This window comes from Malaya genurostris, chromosome 1, assembly GCF_030247185.1.
Source record: "Malaya genurostris strain Urasoe2022 chromosome 1, Malgen_1.1, whole genome shotgun sequence".
Taxonomy (NCBI): Eukaryota; Metazoa; Arthropoda; class Insecta; order Diptera; family Culicidae; genus Malaya; species Malaya genurostris.
Window position 1 is genome coordinate 64,226,755 of NC_080570.1, and position 12,490 is coordinate 64,239,244.

Here is a 12,490-nt window from a genome sequence, read left to right on the forward strand (position 1 = left end):
GAATAATGAACAATTGACGGATTTGCTGTGTGAGTAATAACCCAACTAACCAAAAGTTCGGATAAAAGGGACTGATTTGGCTTAAGCAGCTCTCAAAGTTAATCAATAGCCTTCTAAGCAGCCCATTTTTAAGTAATTATCCACACTTGAAAGTTCGCGCGACGCAGCGGAACGAACTTCTAAGCTGCTTCTAGAATACATTGTTCAGCTTCTATGCAGCGAAAAAGTTCACGCGGAACTTGTTCTGTACTTTCAATTTGCTAAAAGTACCACGTGCACTCTTAAGCAGTGAGAAAGTTCACGCGGAACTCGTTCTGTACTTCGAACTGTCAAAAATGGCCACGTGTTTTCTTAAGCAGCTAGAAAGTTCACGCGGAACTTGATCTGTACTTTCAAGTTCTCAAAAGCTCTGCGTGTACTTTTAAGCAGCAAGAAAGTGGACTTTTTTAAGTAATTGTGGAACTTCTGGTTGCTTGGGAAATATAACAATATTGGTAAACCGCACCTGAATAACTGTAACAAAGTAGCAGAGTAATTTGATGTAACAATTCTTGTGTCCATGTTATGATTATTTTGAAATCTGTAGTTCGAAAGACATTTTGTTCAATACAAATGGCCCTTCGTCTTGAACAAATCATCAGCATTCTTCATAAACATAGTTCGAATTTGGCATATTGTTCAACGGATTGTGCACTCACTCTACTACACTGAAACCTCCATTTACGAACTAATCGTATGTACACAACACCTGCGATATTCTCCCAATTGAATAATGTATGAGCAACATTGGATGGCATTGTTTTTGGGATTTTCATATTACATTAATACGCATAATTGACGTTACGGTGAAAGCTTGCCATAACATGTTGATTACATGTGCATTCAAAGTTGAAAGGTTTTTCCAACCTATAACAGATGGATGAACAGCCAGAGCGCAGTGTAGGCAAGCTCTGGAGGAACACAATCATATCTTATCGTAAATCCTAGAATAACCTTTCAATGCATCCAGTTGTTCTAGTTTATTGGCCAGGTGCTCTGTTTCTTAGGAAAATGCAATAATAAATAAATAATATCCTACTACCAGACTGGTAAAGTGAAGGTTTGCAGTGTTTTGTTGATTTAATGAAAAAATAGTACGTAATGCAAAAATAATTGACTTTTCGAGTAGCGAACATTGAGAGCGTTGGGTCAAGAATCCTATTGCTAGCCACTGACAGTTCAATTTGTGGGATTTTTTGAATGAAAATAATGTTGACAATAAACTGATCATTTTGTATTCAGTATGTATTAACAACAATGTTTTCCCACCTTGTCATGCAAGTCTTGAATCTGTAATAAATATTCATTCTTTATTAACAGAGCAAATAGGCTACACGTGTTTTTCTTTATTCGTTCTCTCAGGTTATGGACCCAGCCTGAACCCTAACCTTAAAAGTTTGGAGTGCGCGAATAAGTCCGGTTGTGATGGAAGAGGACAGAAAAATCTACCTCTTCGATGGTTCCAATTATGCGAACTGGAGCTATCGTATGGAAGTCCACCTGGAGGAGTTAAATATGCTCGAAAACATTCAGGAAGAAGCAGACGAGATGGCAAAATACCAACTGTAGATAACCGATTCTGTTGATGAGAATCGAGCCAAGGTGGTGTTGTTGGCAGATAAGAGGAAATTGGATGTGAAATGTAAATCCGTACTTATTCGGAACATCGCGGATTCTCAGCTAGAGTGCATCAAAGGGAAACGGTCGCCGATGCAAATTTGGATGACGTTGCAAAACAAGTTCGCTCGGAAAGAGATCTCTGGTCAATTTTATCTTCTAAAGAAGCTGTCATCGATGAAACTTGAGGAATCCGGATCGATGCAGACACATTAGATGAATTTAGATCGAATGGTGAGTCTCGACTCAGCAGGAATCAAGCTGCAGAATCAATTGGTGGTATTGTACTTACTTCAAACGATGCCCTTCTTATACAGTCAGCTAGTGACAGTGTTGGAAACTCTCTCCGCGGAGCAGTGCACACTAGACTTCGTTCGGGCACGGTTGCTGAATGAAAGTGTAAAACGTGAAAACACTCACGGGATTGAACATTGTGTAGAATCGACAGCTTTCGCAGGAAAGGTTGGTAAAACCAATAAAAATATGAAATGTTTTTCTTGTGGAAAGATCGGACACAAACGATTCGAATGTCCGTCGCGCAAAGATGAGGAATCGAGAAAAGATTCAATGAAAAATCTAAAGAAGAAGAAACAAAATGCTCACTGCAGTGAAACAGAATTGACATTTGTTAGTGATTATCTTTGCGAATGCGATATAGACAATGCAAAACGTAGATGGATTCTGGATTCCGGAGCATCTGACCATATGGTCTGTGCGAAAGATTGGTTACGTGATGTTCAGAAGCTTGAAGACCCAGTGACCATTAGAGTTGCATCCAGCCAGACAGTGCAGTGCCGTTTTTTCGGAAAAGTTAATATGCTTGCGAATATCGGTGAACGAAAGCTGAAATGCACAGTGGAAAAAGTGCTTTATGTTCCAGAGTTGAGTTACAACCTGTTTTCCATTCGACGTATAAGTCAGTTGAACATGCAGGTGATTTTCAACAATGATAAAGCGTTCATCAAACGCAATGGCCTTGTCGTCTGTACCGGTAGTCGACATGATCGGTTGTACGAATTTGATGTGGAGATTCAAAAAGTTTCTTATTCGGAGATGTTTGTGGTTGAAACGAACATGAGTGGTAGTTGGCACCGAAGGTTTTGTCACATGTGGCGTACCGGATTAAAGAAGATACTGAGTAAGAATATGGTAAAAGGGCTTGATCAGGATTTGAAAGCATTGCGTGGTGATCAGGTCTGTGAACCATGTATGAAAGGGAAACAGACTCGAGCACCTTTCATTGGAATGCCACTACCAAGAAGTTCACCGCCACTTGAACTCATCCATAGTGACGTCTGCGGAGCTTTGACACCAACTGCTTGGAACGGTAAGCGATATTATACACATTTTTCGGTGGTGTATTTTCTGAGTACTAAATACGAAGTACTGGATATGTTCAAAACTTACGTTGCAATGGCAGAGAATCATTTTGATAGCCATATATCGCGTTTTCGCTGTGATAATGGCGGAGAATATCAGTAAGAGTTTTAGAGATTCTTGTGAGATCACAGGAATTCAGATTGAATTCACAGTCCCATACACACCACTGCATGCAAAATAGGAAGAAGCAGACAAACAATGTTGATTTATGATGACGATAACGATAAATGTATTGTTTTGGAGAAGTTTGGAATTCGGATTGTAGTTGAACATGTCATTTATCATTAAAATTTTGAACAGTCGTGAATAGTTTAATAGTTTTAACTAATTTATATTTTTTATAACTACGTTTCATAAATACTAATTACTGTGAAGGTTATGGAAAATAAAGTGGTAAGTCACCTGTCAAATCAAAGATGTTCTAATACATAATCATGAAAGTGAAGTCGCATGTGTATATTTTCAGAAACTTATTTTTTCATAAATAAAACAAGAAGATACTTTGAAGAAAAAAATAACCATAGATTAGAACCTTCATTTGGAAAAAAAACTAACATTAGCTTTTCAATTTCTATGCAGCCAGAAGCTAAATTAAGAACAATTTTTCCGTTTTCTTGCATCGTCACTCCAAGTATCGGTTTGAATTTTCAACACATTTCATTCTCTAGTTCCGCAACCGGAAGACGGATCGGAAAAAAATTCGATAGCAACTTATTAGGCCATAAGAATTTTCATTTGTGTTTAGGTTTAGCCGTCTCTCAGAAAATTTAGTGAGTTTCGTTTTTGATTTTTTTATTACTATTTTCGGTATAAAGACAGGAAGGTTAAACAATCGTTTTCTCATGATCTACCACAAAAAGCTTTCATTCATTTGGAAAATATTTGAAAAATTTCTTGTTCGATGAATTTCGCGCCTACTCGAACAAATGTTTCCAGATTCCTCTTAGATTTTGATGACTGTCTTTTAAAAAGGGTCAAACTTTGTTTTACCATTTTTCCAAATGGTTCAAGTCGAAAAATGACATTTTCCAAAACAATGTGTTGTGCTAGTGATTTTTTCCAAAATCAGTCCGATTTGTAGTAGGTAATGTTAGAGACATAACCACGAGATTGACGTAGGACTGCTGTCGACAAGGAGAAGATCACTTTAAAAATGTACATTTATTTTGGTATATTGTTCTATTAATAAATCATCCGTTCCGAGTAAAATCTTATAAGTTGCTTGTAAAATGCTTTGGATCCTGAAAAGAACCGAAGGTTACCATTTCTCCAACTTTCAACTTAGTTGACGATTATTTCCACGGGCAATATTTCGAACAAATCGTTTGGCGAAAGGCGCACAGTTAGTTTCGTTCCAAAAGAAACACGAAACAAGTTGATGCTCGTGTTGATGGTGTTTTTAATCCAGAGCAACAGAACGCAGACTGTCGTCAATTAGTACAGGAGTCGCAGCAGTATAATCCACATACGGAATGCAAAGATGACGATGCAATGACAAGTTCACAAGTTGTTTCACGCAGTCAGCGCGTTCGAAAACCTCCTGTTAGACTTAGTGATTATTTATGCGTGGCGTATGCTCTAAACACAGAGAGCTTCGTTGAGGAAGTTCCGGATAATATTGATGAGCTGAAAAGGTTAGAAGATTGGCCAGAATGGAAGATAGCCATTGAGGAAGAACTCCGATCACTAGCAGAAAATAACACGTGGCAGTTGGTTGACCTTACTGAAGGTAAGAAGATCTTGGATAATAAGTGGGTATTTCGGCTGAAGCTTAATTCCGACGGAACTATTCAGAAGCGGAAGGCACGATTAGTTGCCAGAGGTTTCACTCAGCGATACGGTTTCGACTATTATTCTCCTGTTGTAAAGATGACGACTGTCAGGATGATGTTAGCTTTCGCCAACCAACACAATTATGCTGTTCATCAAATGGATGTTACGGCAGCTTTCATTAACGGCAATCTGTCCGAAGATATATACATGCGTCAACCTATAGGGTTTGAAGAGGGGGATAGGATATGCAAACTTAACCAATCCCTTTATGGACTAAATCAAGCGTCTAAATCATGGAACGATCGATTCAACGTCTTCACTGCAAGGATTGGTTTTCGTCGTTGTGAAAAAGACACATGTTTGTACGTAAGAAATGAAAAATGCGGGCCTGTATATTTGCTGTTATATGTTGACGACGTGCTTATTATCGCAAAAAATGTTCGTGAAATTGAAGTTGTTAAAAGAATATTGCAGCAGGAATTCAAAAGATCTTGGAGAAGCACAGATTTTCATTGGTTTGCGAATAGAACGTTATAAGGCAGCTTAGTCAGCAAGGATACGTTGAAGCTATATTAAAGCGGTTTGGTATGGTAACGTGCAAACCTGCTTCCACTCCCATGGAAATAGTTGATAAGCAGATTATGGGATTCGTCGATGCAAATTGCGCAACAGACGTCAATGATCGTCGTTCCGTATCCGGGTACCTATTTCGGATTTACAACGCTACAACCTCTTGGACTACCAGAAAGCAGGGGACGATTGCTTTGTCGTCAACTGAAGCTGAGTGCTCGGCTCTTGCGGACTGTATCTGTGAAGCTGTTTGGATATGCAAGTTATTTGATGAACTCGATATACGCGATCAATACACAGTTGAAATCTGTGAGGATAACCAATTGGTTATCGTTTTAGTTTAGCCGGATGTTCCTTCGAAGAAGATGAAACATACAGATGTGAAATTGAAATTTATTAAAGAGTGCATTGATAATAACAAAATAGTCGTGAAATACATTGCTACAACAGATCTGCTAGCCGACATGCTCACAAAGAGCCTTCCACCAATTACCTTTAAGAAGCATTGTATCAATTTAGGAATACGAGAGTGATCAGCTTAAGGAGATGTGTTGACAATAAACTGATCATTTTGTATTCAGTGTGTATTAACAACAATGTTTTTCCACCTTGTCATGAAAGTCTTGAATCTGTAATAAATATTCATTCTTCATTAACAGAGCAAATAGGCTACACGTGTTTTTCTTTATTCGTTCTCTCAAATAAATGTTCATTGTAAGTAATAGATTCAAGATACTTTATTCAAATAAAGATACTTTCTTCTAAAGCTTTCAATCTTTTCTCCAACTCAAGAATACTACGTCGAAAAAACTGTAAATCGTTTGAAGAGATACAGTGAAGTCATTCTCCCACATCTTAATAACTAGTGAAGTCCTATCTTAGCAAGTGCGTGAGACATCGATGAAAGCAAATGATAAACGGAAGGGGTCAAGCCTGGGAAGCATGACGGGAGGACCAGAAACGATGTTCTAGACTGCGTTCGCTGTGTGTGCGGGGACTTGGTCGTGTTGCAATTTGACTATCTCATATATTGGAGCAATCTGGTCATTTTCCGAGCAATGCGTGATTCATTTCATCATTTGCTATCAGTGGCGATTAATATTCACAATATTGCCTGGTTTGAGAAGCTCGATTTGGTTTTGCAGATTATGTCGATGGTTGATCAGGGTCGACTCATGATTCGCTGTGCTTGAGATTCTCAAAATAAATTCATTTCTCATCTTTTGTCGAGAAAGCAAAATGTAACTTATCGTTTTTCGCTCATTCAGCTCATGAGGGTTTCCCCCATTTACCCTATTTTTATATCATTCCCTTGAAGAGTAGACAACCAGAATTGGCTTAGCAACTAACGTTACCGGAATTATCTTCGTTCAACGATCCCTACAAATCAACATTTTCAGTTTTTTTGGGTTGATCAGTGCATTGGTTGTGTTTCACACTGAAATCCCCAACTTAAAATCGTCGCGACCGGCAGTTTCCTGTCAGTTTCAACAAGAATTCGATGGGATTCAGTAGTACTTGTTACCTTTCTCATATAGAAAGGTTATGCAATCACTGTGAAAACCGACTTTTGAACCGAGGCCCGGAGGGCCGAGTGTCATATACCATTCGACTCAGCTCGTCGAGTACGCAAAATGTCTGTGTGTGTGTATGTAACGCTTTTTTGTCCAACTTTTTTGGAGATGGCTGAACCGATTTTCACAAACTTAGATTCAAATGAAAGGTCTTGTGGTCCCATACAAAATCCCTGAATATTATTTGGATCCGACTTCCGGTTTCGGAATTATGAGGTAAAATGTGCAAAAAATTGTGAAAATAAGTATACTAACTTTCCTCAGAGATGGCTGAACCGATTTTCATAAACTTAGATTCAAATGAAAGGTTTATCAACTGGTACCAACAGCCATCTAGAAATTTTCAGTAATATGAAATGCCTACAATTGAAATTTTCTAAAATACTTAGTTCAGTTTGAAAATTCAGTTTCAAAAACCAGATATCTGATTTCTGAATCTGAAAGCTAATACTGTATTCTGAACCTGAGTTGAAGGCCGGATGTCTGAAACTAAATTTCAGATTTAGTCCAGAATCTAGATATTAAGATCAGTTCTCGAATTCATTATCAGAACCATGACCAGTGTTTAGTTCTAGGCAGTGTTGGTGATTGCCGGAAATTTGACAGATGCTGCTATATTGCTATCTATATTGTATATAACATTTTCAATTCTGTAGAAGATGCTACAAGAATTCGAGTCTCTCAATGCATGAACCTCGAGAGAATATTTCTACATTTCTTCGCTCCACTTCATACTCTGAGTATTTCATGGTCCTTAAAAAATATTTCAGTCTGATAATGATCGCCGCTGTGTGGAATTTACCAAGAGAGAATCGCAAGTTGACAATTATCGCAGAAAATCGAATCGATGATTCGACTTGATGATTCTCATACTAGGTTGCAATATTTAAAAACCCTTGTATGGAGCATTCACAGACATTTTCATAGACACAATTTATAAAGGTTATATGCAAATAGTTAGAATAAGCGGCAATAGTAAAATGATTCTATCGCAATTGTCAACTGCCTGTATAGAATCGCGATCCGAGAATAAGCGACCGTTTGTTGCTTCAGAGAGGATACCCACAGCAGCGTGCTAACCTTTGATTCTCAGAAATGTCATCGAGAGAAATTCGCTCTCGCACTGGTGTCGATTCTATGTTAGTTAAATGAGCCATGCCGGGTTTTTGTTGTTGTGATGATATCCGTCTCTCTTTGATGGCACTGATTCAATCGAAGAGTTGCCAGTGAGCGTTCCTTGATACGATAAAAGCCATCCTTGGTTCTAGGTCTAGAATTCTGTTTCAGTTCCAGAATCCAAGTTCCATCATTCAACTGCAACTGGGACTTGATGAAACTGAAACTGAATCTGGATCTGGATTCTGGATTTTAGACCAGATAACTCTGGAACTGAATTAATAAACTGATTTCTTGGACAGAATTCTGAAGCTGAATTTTGAAACTAAATTCAGGCACAGTCCAGAATGCAGTTCTAAAATTCCGGTTCAGTGTTTTATACCAGAACATTACATTTATTAAAAATATCAGACTGTCGAATAAATATTGTTTCATTCACACTGGAGTTTTTTTATGCTGATTATAATTATTTTTTATAGAAGCTTTGCCATTCAACCACCATGAAAACCGACTTTTTAACTGAGGACCGGAGGGAATTCATTCGAATTAGTTTGTCGAGATAGGAAAATGTCTATTCAGATGAGAAAATGCGTGTATTGTGTGTGTACACACCAAACAAATTTGAATTTTACAGGAGACTTAATCCCTCCATATAGACCTAATTTGTCGTATAACCGAAAATTTCATTTGTGATGACTTTAATTTGTCAAATGAAGGAAAATTTCTTTTGTGATGACTTAACGTTAGATTAGCATGAATTTTACTGGTTTCGACTGTGTACTTCTGTGGCTCAGTCGATTAACAGACGTACTTTGTGATCCAGTGATTCTCGGTTCAAGTCGAGGCGGTCGCTAACAGAACTAATTTATTTTTATTTCAGTGAATTTCATGTCATGTAATTTAAGACACAATATTGATTGCTCATCCACGTAAATTTGCGTAAACTGCGACGCTCCATTTATGTGCATCTAATAAGATGTATAATCACAGGATTTTTTCGAAGTCTTTAAGTTCCAAAGTATAGGTACACTAGATTTTCTCGGAGATGGCTGGATCGATTTTCAAATCTCAGATTTAAATGAACGCGTCTCGTCGACCCATTGCTATTAAATTTGATCCGGAACGAACTTCTGGTTCGGGAGTAACGGGATGAAATGTTCGAAAAATAATAGAAAAAAATGCACTTGATTTTCTTAACGATCGTCTAATTGATGTTTTGGTAGTTAGATTAAAACGAATGTATTGAATTTCACCCGGATCCGACTTTCGGTTCCATAGTAACGAGTGAGCAAGAAAAATGAAAACACTTGAACAATTTTCACAAACTTGGATTCAAAAGAAAGGTCACACAACCTCATGGAAACTTATCGAATTTTATCCGGAAGTGACTTCCGTTTTCGGAATTGCAGACTGATAAATAAAAAAAATCAACTTCAAGAACGTGTTTCTATACATGATACTGAAAAATTGAGTGAACATTTCAGAAGGTCACATAAACCAATTATAGTTTCTCTTTGTTTACTTTCTTTTCTGTTAATAACTCCTTAATTTTCACGTTTACTTACAAATTATTCATGTAGAATGAAAGACGATATTTCCATTTTTCGAACTGTACCAGATATGTACACATTAAACTCCTTCGGTGTTTTTTTCATCTTTTGACGAGCTTAGAACAGCCGAACTACCGAACATTCTCATTCTACAGATAGATAAACACAAATAAACATTTGTTGACAGCAGTACCTTAAGGTACCGCTGTGATAAAATGAAATTTTTACTGAAAAACTCAGCTATCGAGGTTGAAACAGCTGAGATCGGTAATCCAACTTAAGTGTGTAGCGAACCTTGTCTATAATAACTTAGATATAGTCGAAAGAGGAAGTAAACAAAGAGAATCTGTCAATTGCTTTTAGGCCCTTTTGACTTCAATTATTATTTCGATACAACGATATAACGAGATTTTTCGAGATCTGGAAATTTCATGCATTTCTGAGACGATACAATAAAACCACAAAAATTTGTATTAGAAAAAACCACATTGAAAATTCGCATAAAAAGTCATATAAAAACCCGTATAGAAACACCTAAAAAGAGACTAGGTTGTACTCTAAACCGGAATCACTCCAAATTCTCAGAAACGGTTTAACCGGACTCATATTGAAATGAAAGGTATTATGATCCTATGAGTAAAGAAAAAGTAAAGAACGGGGCTCGAACATACGACAACTGGTTTGTAAGACCAGTGCCCTATGGACTGAACCGCCAACCCGGGATCCGGGAGTACCATAATCGAAAATTGGTTCAATTATTGCTTGGGCTCAAAAGTCAAAGTTTATACGATCGGAATTCATAAAACTTTCTGAAGATAAAAAAAAGTTGTGGTGCCGTAAGAAAAATGCTTGATACAAGAAACTTTCACAATAAATTATAAATTTACTTCTACTTTACTTCCTGTAAATTGTTATAGCTAACCATCCAAAGTAAATTGATTTCAACCAGGTAACAGTTGTAAGGGTCTCGTTTGTGAAGACTTTATCAATGCAAAGTGTGTTGTAGAATTCTACCCGATAGATATCAAATAATCCTTCGGTGCGAGACTTAATTAATTTTCCGTTTTAAGAAATATATTACAATTTTCTTCTTACTATGGAGAAACCAATTCTGTCGTGTCGCAATATACAATTCGGAACGAAAGCACACCATTTTCCTATGAGATTATCAATTTCACCCATCTCAATCTCAGAGTCAACAGCTTCATCATCAACCTGTCAAATGCTGTTGACGCGATAGGCAAACTTCATAAACATAATGGAATCTGATAATAGGGGGATCTGGCTGACGAAGGACTTCTTTCCTTTGGTTCAGTAAGCCGTGAAGTTTGACTTTAGTAGCATGCGTGCAGCTAGATAGAAACTGGAGCATCATACCCCAGCCGGTGCTATGTATAGAGGGATATGGGGTAAAAGCACTTGTCACAGCAAGCAAAAAACAATTTGTTACAGATTGCAACTGTTTACTGGCTCTATTATTAACACCCCAAACACTTATATAGAAAAAAAACACTCGACTTGTCAGATCTTACCTCACTAATCTTCGAGATTGTTATCAAAAATTGATATCGGGCACTCTGTGCTTGACTGCCAGTGATATTGTCTGGCTGAACATACTTGAATCGAGAATGTTTTCATGATCTCGAGCACTACGCGCGCCATTGCCAGTAGAAACGTTCGAATTCAGTGCCTTGCTTTCGTTGGCTGTGCATTTTATGCTACGAAGGCATTATACTAAATTAACAACGCTATATGAACATTCGACCACTTGAGCAGAAAGAAACTGTAATGTTTACACGATCAGAAATGGTAGATAGCAGTTTCTGTGACAAATTATGCTTATGTGATTAGCAAACTCTATTTTATCAATCGGGTACGTATGGAATTAGATTGCTATGAAAATCTAAAATCTTGATCTGTTACAAATGTCTGTTGCATAAATTTATGTACAAAGCAGGTTGTAACATTCCGATGGTGAGAAAGATCTTCTGTTTCAAAAATCTCCGCGTTCGATTTGTACAGGACAGTAATGCTTTTTTGGAAGTTGTAGGTCTTTGTGGTGCAGTGAGTTTCCGGTGTAACGTGTAATCACATTACAAAATTAACCTACATCGATTGTTAGTTTTAAATATTGCATTGTTGAGCTCACGCACGTAATGGTTATAATGATTCCATCCGCTCTGGGACTGGGTTATCACGGGTGATAGATTCCAAAATCATACACCTAAAAAAATTGTATTTTACTAATAAGTATTAAAATCACAGTGCGTACACACTTAAAAAAACCCTGTGATTTTACATCTTATTACATGCACATAAATGGAGCGTCGCAGTTCACGCAAACTTACGTCGAAGAATATTTAATATTGTGTCTAAAACTCCATGCATGAAATTCGTTGAAAAAAAAAGAATACTGATAGCAAGCGCCGCGACTTGAACCGAGAATCATTGGATCGCAAGTACGTCTGTTAATCGACTGAGCCACAGAAGCATACATCTGCTTGGCTGGTAAAAGGTACATTTAAATTCATACAGTCGCACCTGCTAGCAGAATGCAAGTTACAGTCGAAACCAGTAAAATTCAAGCTATTCTAACATTAAGTCATTACAAATAAAATTTTCCGTCTTTCGAAAAATTAGGTCTTTATGAATTACATCGTATGAGGAATTAGGTCGCCTGTAAAGTTCAAAATTTTTTAGAGTGTAGGTACCAAAATGATAGATTCCAAATCAAGAGGTTTAACGTTTTGTGTCATAATTTTGAACATAACTTTTTTTTCGTTTAACAACCAATCGTATCATACGTATTTGGTTTGAACAGGTATAGTAACAGTATTTATACACTCTATGATTATAAACACATTATGATAA

General features: G+C 37.3%; 1 protein-coding gene across 5 annotated transcripts in view; it reads right to left on the bottom strand.

Moving 5' to 3' along the window:
- The window catches only part of LOC131440292 (alpha-1,6-mannosyl-glycoprotein 2-beta-N-acetylglucosaminyltransferase), a 231,764-nt gene that overhangs the window by 42,480 nt on the left and 176,794 nt on the right, over positions 1–12,490 (bottom strand). The window lies entirely within an intron of this gene.